This window comes from Nyctereutes procyonoides, unplaced genomic scaffold (assembly GCF_905146905.1).
Source record: "Nyctereutes procyonoides isolate TBG_1078 unplaced genomic scaffold, NYPRO_anot_genome, whole genome shotgun sequence".
Lineage (NCBI taxonomy): Eukaryota > Metazoa > Chordata > Mammalia > Carnivora > Canidae > Nyctereutes > Nyctereutes procyonoides.
Window position 1 is genome coordinate 10869684 of NW_026575126.1, and position 10538 is coordinate 10880221.

Consider the following 10538-nt stretch of genomic DNA (forward strand, 5'->3'; position numbering starts at 1 on the left):
ATGAAAATAGGCTGGGATAAAGTAGGAATATGTTTGGGAGCTAGGTATTCCTAAATTTTGAGATTATCTTTAAATACATTTTACTATATTTGAGTAGATTTCCTAAAATGTTTTAGGGTGAGTAAAGGCACGTAGAAATTATAGTTTTTGTACTTTCTAGAATAGTAAATATTATTAGTGTCCTGTTTTCTGTTAATAACACTAATGCCTTGATCTGCATTCTTACTTTTCAAGTCACTTATTCATTTTAATAAAAATGTATGGTTTCTCTTGTGCCAGAAATTCTTCCAGGCTAGAGTTACTGTGGTAAAGAAGATAGACAAAGTCACTGTCCTCTTGGGGTTGGATTCTAGTAATGAAACACAAATTAAGGAAGTTAGACACATAACTAGGCAGTAGTAGTAAGTGCTAAGATGAAAAAAGGAAATCAAGGGAGTAAGTGAAGGAGTATCTCAGAGAGGTAGCCAGGAACAGCTTCCCTGAGCAGGTGACTATTCAGGAGAAATTGAAACGTAGTTAGGGAGCCAGTCATAAGAAGATCTGGAGAATGAGTGTTCTAAGCAGAAGGAACTGTAACAATATATGTAGGATGTGTTGCTCTCATCAAATAAGTCTTTTTTAGATGTCTGTAATATTTCAAATCCAATTCACTGAATCCATTCTACATAGAGAGGCCAAATGAATCATACCAAAACGCATACTTAATCATGTCACTTAAGAGCTCCAATGTTTTCAATGGCTCCTTATTGCCTATAGAATAAGGCAAAATATACAGTCTAAGTATACAGAGACTGCTGACTAGTGAATCTTCATAATTAGAATCACACACTTGGATAATGAAAAAGAAGCAAATTTGTATAATAGAAATAAAGGAATCCATATTTCAGTATAGGGAAAAAATAAACCTTCCTAAAAAACTATTAGGTACAGAACTTAAAGAGTCACATGATATAGAATATGCTGGCCTTGAGGGGTATGCAATATACAGTGAAATATGCCGTAATTTTTGCCTTGTTATATCATCATATTAGTCAGGAGGACACAATGGGTTAACAGGTCATATAAAACTCTCTAATTTTTTTTTTCTTTCCTGTATTTGAAGACATTCCAAAATGATTGACTAAAGGGACCTTGGCTGAAATCTCTGCTGAGTATTCTTCTAGGAAAAGACACTGGAATCGGAATGTCCTAAAATAAAACTGCATTTATAGATAAAGCACTCCATGTACTGATTAAAACTATATGTTAATGAATTCTAGCACACGGACAAAAATTGGGATCTGGATTGCAAGCAATGTAGTGGCTTCGTATAGCCTTTTATGATATATAGTCACTCCTTCCTCTTAGCAGCCAGCCCTTCAAAGGGTGTTTTTTGTTTTTTTTGTTTTGTTTTTTTGTTTTTTTTTTTTTGTGTGTGTGTTTTGGTCTTTCTCTCCTCCTCAACCTTTCTCCCCACTCCCCTAATACCCCAACCCCATGTATGTCTTGTTCTTAATCTGTTAATAAACATGGAGATCGGACTCACCTATTTATCTTAATCTGCATTCTATTTGAACTTATGTGCAGTGATCATCAGATGGAGGTGATCAAGAAGATTCATCAATGCTTTGTAATAAGAAAATCGATTCTGAGTGGCCCAGACTACTCTAGGAACTGCTAAGAAATATCTAGAACATTATGTAGGGAATCATATAATTTAATTGAAGTTTTCAGGACAGCGTATCATTGAGTTCAAAATGTTCCTTGACTTCATCCACTGGACGATCCAACAAAGACATTGATTAACTTATATTTATCTATACTTTTGGAATGTGTTTAGATACTTTCCAGTGGTATAAATAGCAATTATGAAGTGTTTTATTGTATCCCTTATTTAATGTGGACACTTCAGACTTGTGACTAGCATTTTTTCCTGCTCTATAAAGCTGTGTTTATGTCTTCAGTATTTTTTAACTTTCCTAAAATAGTCTATAGAGCTTTAAAACTGCACTTTTAAAAAATTTAATGCAATTAGGCCTTAGTTAGAATTTTCCATAAAATTAACACTTAATGCAAATGTATTAGACCAAAATTTCTTTACTATTTTAGCAAGATATTCTTCTGATTTTCAGTGCAGCATCTTTCTTAATCATGATGTATTTACTGCTTCGGGATTAATTTGTACACTAGAGAAATTGTACTGTATTCAATTGGAGAGCTACTTAAATTTAAATTTATTTTCAATAAATAAATAAGTAAATAAATACATAAATAAATTTTCATTTTTTGTTACGTTTTGGATCACAATATGTGCATGTGTGTGTGGGAGGTCTTGCGAAATTATTCAATTTAAAAATATTCTAGATAACAGCCTGTGGCCCTCTGCCTGAGATCAAATCTCAGGCATCTATGAATGGACCAATAAAGTACAGCCTCTTGTACTTTAATGCTATATTCTTTTTTTAAATTCTATATTCTCATTCATGTGGACAAGTCCTCTGTCAGAAATTTCCATGGACATTTTCATATTTTATCTGTTGTCTATCACTAACTTAATATCAGGTATGCTTTTGTTCTTTTTCTAGAAGAATGTTAACCAGGAGGTTTGCTCGTAAACTGGATTTTGCTCTAATCTTCCATAGGACTAAATTGCAATTCTTTCTGAGAATGAGTGCTCCTGAATCTTATTCTTTTATTTAGTTTTTTCTAAAACTCAGGCTGAAATGTTTATTATTCATCACCTGATGGGAACTTTTGCTATACTGATTTTTCCCGCAGCAGATGATGATAGGTGGTTCATTTCCTTCTGCTTTTTATTGGGGTTAGATGTGTTTACATCTATATGCTTTTAGGAAAAAATACCCAAGCAACTAATATTGGAACTATAAGCAATTTTTCTAAAATTATATTTTAATCAGGTTTGCTTTGTAAATTTAATTAATTTCATTTTGTTTTCAGCAAATCTGCTGCTGCATCTTTATCAGATATAGTTATATGTTTTCATTGCACTTGAGTATACCATATGCTTTACAAGAAGTTTTTATCCAATACATATTTATTTGACAGTATATCATTTTTCAAACATGCATCTGGTCTTGAGTGAGCTAACTTACTGTCCACTTAGAGAGAAAAAGCATTATTTTGGGGCACTTGACTGGCTCAGAGAGTAGAGTTAGTGATTCTTGTTCTCAGGGTTGTAAGCTCGAGCCCCAAGTTGGATGTAGAGATTACTTAAAAAAATAAAATCATAAATAAATAAATAAATAAATAAATAAATAAATAAATAAATAAATTCTTTAAAAAAACTTAGCATTGTTTTTACATTTAGGTAGCTTACGCCCTGAATTCAACTGACTGCTTATATTTAGATCCCTATGTTTACTTTCTAGATGTATCACCTAAGAATAAAATTTAAAATTTATCTATAAAAAGGAGATAATTATAATATAATTATAGTATAGTATCATTAATGATAGTCAAAGTAATAACAATAGTATTTATTAATTGTTCATCATCTATGAGGCAGTGTCTTAACCAACCTACTCAATGTAAAATGAGAAATTAAGTAGACTGTCCAACTTATTCAAATAGTTCAAAAGGCAGAACAGGAATCTTAACCTCAAACCAGGTATTTCCACAGACAACTGAACAATTCTCGTATATAAGTAAATAACTTCTCTAAAGGGAATTGTTTTTGTTTTGGATGGTGATGATGACACTAATGGTGCTAATGATGATAAATGGGTAAAAATGACATGCTCAAGGGGAACCTGGGCGGCACAGTTGGTTAAGCGTCAACTCTTGGTTTTGGCTCAGGTCCTGATCTCAGGGTTGTGACTGAGCCCTGCATTGCGCTCCATGCTCAGCTGGAATCTGCTTGAGATTCTCTCCTTCTCCCTCTGCCTCTCCCACTCGTGCTCTCTCTAAAATAAATAATATTTTTGTTTTGTTTTGAATGATGTGCTCAACCCATTTCTAACTTATGTACTATGAATTAGGCATGTGACAAAAGCAATTATTTTCATTAGATTTTTTTTTAAATCTGTTTTTTTTTTTTTCTTTCAGTTTCTGGAGCACTCACTACTCATGTAAACACACATTGTATAAAGCAGCTACTTTTTTTTTTTTTTCAAAACCAAACTAATTTGGTCCATGATGCTAATTGTCACTAAACACTTATTCTGTTAATTATATTATGTTTTACAAGTATAGTAATAAGAACATGATGTCAATATAAAAACATTTGTCTTTGTAAAATGGTAATTTATCTGCCAATTTATATTTTCTATTGCATTAGGGAAATTGTAAATGGCTTGCTCTATTAGAGACTTTTATGGAACTATCTCTAAAAAGGAACTTGTAAAGCTTTATGAGAATTTAAAAAATAAGAATTGAAGCAGTTTTTTAAGCAATTCATATTTTTAGATTGTGAATTGAGTAAATTGGTTATATGGAAGGGGAAAAAAAAGTGTATCCACATTTAACAAAGACCAGAGAGGTTAGTTTCTATAGCATTTCTTTTTTTCATTCCATCCTCAGAAAGCAGAAGAAAAGGACAAGTGAACATTTCCTACAAAAGCACAGTCATTTGTTCTCTGAATTCAATGCTACCAAAGTATGAAACCCATTGCAATAGACTCTGCCAAAGACATTCAGAAAGTCTAAAACCTCCTTTTGCTTTGAAAGATATTACTTCTGTAACATCTTCAAAGGAGCCAAATTTTCATCCTTTTCTGCACTTGTAAACCCCACATCGGAGGATATATTCTGGGCAACAAAATCAGTAAGAAAATGAGAGTCTTTACTATTAAAGTGAGGGGAAAAAATAATAGTCAAGAATTACATACAAAAGATATATTTGCATGTATTATGTTTAAGTTTAAGCCAAAAAGCATGTGTTGGATATTTTTAATAATTCCATTTTAAAATGCAAGCATTATTTTAATCTATAATTGATACTGAGGCACAAAATGATACATAATTCTCACATACTTGTTTCAAAGTTTTCAGAAGTGTCAATAGACTGTTCAGAGGTATAATGTTCATTAAATAGTATTTGTATGTAATTATTTTGCATTTCTGGTAGATTTAACGTGTAAAGTGCTTAGAGTCATTTACGATTTTTCTAGGCATGGCATTTTCTTTTAGCAATGCCATTGGCTTTTTAAATATTGTTTCCCATTAATAAAAGGAAGTAACATTTTAAATTAAGGAACGAATCTAAGCTTTAAATAAATTGCATATGATTTACAACTGCAAATCTGGCATTTAAATAGGCTTGTACTATTCAAAATATGTTCTCTCATTACATGGTTTAGGTTTGAAGTATAAACTATTGTTCATAATCTTAAACCTCCATTAAAATGTCTTGTTTCCATCCTAAATATTAAAACAGATCCTTAAGATATGATGTGAAGCATATGTAGTTAATTAGGTAAGCAATAGTGGGACATTGTTTGGTCAAACCGAAGGTGTATTTCATCTCAGAAATGCTGAAATTATCTCTTAAGGCACTACAGCGTGGATTTCCATTTGTTATTAAATATGCATTTCTCTCACATAGACTTTCTTTAAAAGGATAGTTTTACCAAATATCATTAATAAATGACATTTATGAACTGCTGCCTCCAACTGCCTTGGATTATTTCTGAGAACTCATCATTACTCTGATATATTGTTCACATTCCATGTTCTTGAGCTCTTGAAAATATTTATTTTTCAAATATTTCCATGTTGGTTAAAGAAAAAGATTAAGAAAGGCCCGTGGCACAAAAGATCATATGACTTAAAAGGTAGTCAGTGATTTATGACATTGTTACCGCCCATCATTGAGTAAATGAGGCTTGAAACTGACTAATGTTTCTCTTCATTTTGTTTGTTGGAAACATTTATAACTTCCTCCAGGGATTTTTTAGTGCTGCGTTGTAGAGTGGTAGTTGTGGGTAGGAGGGAGGGAAAAATCTTAAACTGTTATTTGGTTTTAATTACATTTGAGGGATAATACTTTAGACTCTGGGTTACTCAGAATACCTTTGTAAACTTCTTTTGCATTTTTTTTTGAACAACAAATACATCAATAAAGGCAAAAACTAGCACTGATAACAGAATCCATTTCAAATCAACGTTTCTTCAAACGATCAATTAATCTTTTTCTAGTTTTCTGTGCCTATATCAAATCATAGAAATTAGATTCTCTCAATTTCTTTTTTAGAAACAGTGTAAGCCACCTGAAATAAAAATGCACAGAAGATATTATGGTTTGAGCTGTTATATAAAGTGGCACTAGAATAGACATTAGGAAAAGTTCTATCACTTCAAAAAGAAAAGAAAGTGTATGAACTACCTTTGATGTTTTTACTGTGAAGTTAAGAGATCTCTTAATGCACACCTCTGACTTCTGTTTTTATGTTCAAGTATTACACTCAAAAAAAGCTCTTTATTTTTTTCCCAAGGGTCCAAGTTGAACCCCAACTGTAGCCATCTTTGGATTAAGTGAAGTGGTGATCCACTTTACATTAATTCCTGAGGTAAATAATTTACTTTTTGGAAAACTGATCAAGAATCACATTTTAGTTTCAGGGTTTAGGATAAGCATAGATAAGAAAGATCGCTTTTAAATACAGCACCAATGTTTTTCTCTCAGCTTTAGTCTTGGAAGAAGAGCCTAAACTAGAACACAAATGATAACACCAAGAATTTATTTAAAATTTAGCAAGTCACCAAGAATTTAATGTACTATTATTTTGAGGATGTGTAACAAAATAATAGTTGAAGAGAGTGAGCACCAGACAGATTTTGATTTAAGCTACCTTTTGCTGCTTATTGTGCATAGTCATGGGTAAGTTACTTGATGTCTTTGAAGCTTAGTGACTTCTAAATTGGTATTAAAACAATAATAGTCTAGGGGCACCTGGGTGGCTCAGTCAGTTAAGCTTCTTCCTTCAACTCAGGTCATGATCCCAGGGTGACCCTGGGGTTGAGCCCCCATAGCCTGTCATGTAGGACTCCTTGCTCAGCAGGGGGTCTGCTTTTCCCTCTCCCTCTGCCTCTCCTACCCACTTCTGCTCTTTCTCAAATGAATAAATGAAACCTTAAAAAAAAAAACAATGATAGTCTATTTTTATTTTTTATTTTTTGGTTTACTTTCAAGGAAGTAATCCAATTTAACATATAAAACATTAGCACAGTGGCAGCCACAAATAAGTTTTCAAAAATATGTTTTATAAATACACAAAATGGTATGTTATTTAAGAGCTGAGGTCTGCTTTCGGGTATAGTTGATTGTCCAGGATTTACTCCTTACTGGCCTTGAGACCTTGGGAAGGCTTTTTTAAAAATTTTGATACTTACGTTTCCTTAAATGCAGAAACAGATAGTAAAAGAGCCTACCTACATCAGCTCTGTTTGGATGTGATAATATGCTGGGCACAGGTTAAGTTTATAACAAATATTAGTTGATTTATTCCTGGTGTTACTAGACGATTATATGATTATAATTATATATATATATATATATATTTCAGGCTACACTGGAAGTTGGACTCACCTACAAATGGAAAGTGGAAAGCAGAAGGGGATATCTGCATCTGCTTATTCTTGTGCCTTTAGTGGGCCTTGCTGGCATTGGTAATTTCAGCCCCAGCAGCATGAGGAGATAGTATCACAGCAAGCCCAAAAAGGAGCATACAGAAATGCTAGAAACCATGTGGTGATCAAGGAGAACAGCTTCAATGGTACATGTAAGTCACCCCCTAAGAAATCTACAAAACTAGCTGGGAAGAAATGGTTGGAAGTGCAACCACTTGTGCAATATGCACAAGATGCAAAAATCATAGAAATGCTATTTTGTGTTTATTTTTAACCCTGGAATAGCCCTACTGCATTGCCACATAAAATTATTATTTGTTACACTCTCTTTCTTCTCCCTAAACCTTATAGTCATTTCATAGTTGTTCCTGAAACTAGTCATTTCTTCCCCATGATCATGCACATGAGATGTTCTATGTGGGAATAGCTGAATACACTCCAGACCAAAATACCCCATCACCCTTAATGAATACCAGCAGTGGTACCAACATTTCTGGTTTGCTGCCATGTGGCACAGCTATCTAGATAAGCACCAGCAATTCAGGGTGTTGACATGCCAGAATCAGCTTCTCCTCTTTTTCTTTCAGATTTTACTTCACTTTTTGAGAGAGAGCATGAGCAAGGGGAAGGGCAGAGGGAGGGGAAGAAGCAGGCTTGCCACTAAGCAGGGAGCCTGACATGGAGTTCGACCCCAGGACCCTGGGATCACGACCTGAGCCAAAAGCAGAGGCTTAACTGACTGAACCATTCAGCTGCCCCTAGCTTCTCTTCTAAATAAATAATTTGAAAGGGATAAATACATAGAAAGATATTTTATTAAAGTCTCTTCTTCTTTAGCATTGTCTATAAGAGAAGAGCAAGAAAATACAGAAAACCAGCCCACAGTTGGTGACTTACTATATTTTACCATTGATACATGCATTAAAGATAACTAATATGGAGGGCCAATTTGACTTAGAAAGGCTTGACTTCAAGCCCAACACATCAGAATAACAGATTAAATGTATTACTAAACATATCAAAGGAAGAAAAATACAAAATTCCAGAAATAAAAAGAAGAGTCAAAATTTAAAGAATAGGTAAGGGAGGTATCTGGAAGAGTCAGTAATATATGAATGAAATATAAACTTAAATGATGAAACTGAAGCTCTAACACTGACTTCTAGAATGGGTTCAGGATACAGGCTCTAGATACAAGCCTTTGGAAGCACTGAGAAAATTTTCTATGCACTTATGGCCTGATGATAAAAATTATAAAACTGCATCCATTTTCATTCAAATTGAGGGATAGCTGTTACTCTACAAACATGATGCAGAAACGCAAAGTTAAATTAAAAGCAAGTTTGGAACCAGTAGAGAACAAAGGGCCCGGAGCAGAGTCACCTACAAATATACCTCATGGAGACAATTCTAACAACACAGAACTCTGTAGAAAATAAACGACACAGTAAATAAACTTATACTGACATTTTATAAACCATAAGAAGAAATAAACCAGGCTTATTAAAGAAGCTTTTGGAAAAGTGTGTGTAAGATTATCAGAGAGGAAAAGGAAAGAATAGAAAATATGAGATATTGAGAAAGGCAGCATTATGCACAGTTTCTTAACCCCAACTCAGCCCCATAGAATGGGCCTTAGGCCTGGAATATTTTCTTACCATGAGATAAAGGATTCTTATGGCTTGAACTGGACTTGCTGCCTTGTGTGGGATTATCTTTCCCAGTTTCAGACTCATTGTGTACTCCTTTGTCCTGCTTGAGCATGTGTGGCATATGGCACCTGGCCAATCCCACTACTATATTTGTCCCCTGCAGAGGGGAGGTGGGGTTCTTCTGATTTAGCACAAAAGAAGTGCATGCAGGCCAATTGCCCTGCTTGGGCTGCCAGGAGAGATCTGCAGGCCCTGGGACCTGCTGGCACACACAACTGAAACTGATCTTGCTCTGCCTTTTCTGTGTGAGCAAAGCATTGTTCCATCCAGTACTTGACTGATGTCTTCTCTTTGGTGACTCTGATGCTAAGATCAGTGAGCTGAAGTGTTTAGACTCCTGATAATAGGTGACCAATACCACTTGCTAAATGTAAGATTGGTATAAAAAAGAAACAGGAAAATGTAACAAAGCACCAACAAAATAAAAAAAAATAAATAAAAGCCCTGCCAAAAATCACTCTAGAAATGAATTCCATTTAGAATAGCAGAATTGCATTTTAAAAAATGAATACAATGGAGAAAAAGATTGAAGAATTTAAATATAGATCTGAGGAAATCACCTAGAATGCAAAGAGAAAAAAATAAAGAGGTGCAAAATATAAAAGATAAATTGAACATGATATATATAATGGGAAGATCCTGCATGTTAATAGACATTTCAGGAGGAGAAAATGGAGACAATAATAAAGAGGCAGAGTCTTAAGTGATAATGGTAGCTATTTTCTCTTCAGAGTTAAGGAATACATGAATTCTTAGATTAAATAAGCCCATCAAGTCCCAATAAAATTAAAAAGATCAAAAATATTCCACTTTTAAATGCATAGTGGTGAGTTTGCAAGACATCAGAAACATTAAAAAATGTACAAAAAAGAAAGATTTCTTATTAAAAAAAAACAGTAATTTGATTTATAGCAGTTTTCACATTAGAAAAAAATAAATCTCTCTCTCTCTCTCTCTATCTCTCTCTAAATGAATAAACAAAATCTTTTTTTAAAAAGGGGCAGAGTACCTGGATGGCTCAATTGGTTGAGGATTCGACTCTTGGTTTCTGCTTAGGTCATGATCTCAATGTCCAGAGACTGAGCTCCGTGCTGGGCTCTGTACTCAGCATGTAGTCTGCTTGTCCCTCTGTCTCTATGTGTGCTCTGCGTGCACACACACACACACACACACACACACTCTCTAAATGAATAAATGCAATCTTTAAAAAAAAAGAAAAAAACGAAATGTGGATAATAATTTCAAAATCCTGAGGTAAAA

At 33.9% G+C, this 10538-nt stretch overlaps 1 long non-coding RNA gene across 1 annotated transcript in view; it reads right to left on the minus strand.

The window, feature by feature from the left end:
• The window catches only part of LOC129519083 (uncharacterized), a 154569-nt gene extending 145255 nt beyond the window's left edge, over nucleotides 1-9314 (minus strand). The window contains exon 1 of the long non-coding RNA XR_008666345.1: nucleotides 9225-9314. This is a non-coding gene — a long non-coding RNA (uncharacterized LOC129519083). The remainder of the gene's footprint in view (nucleotides 1-9224) is intronic.
• Between the last annotated feature and the right edge of the window lie 1224 nt (nucleotides 9315-10538).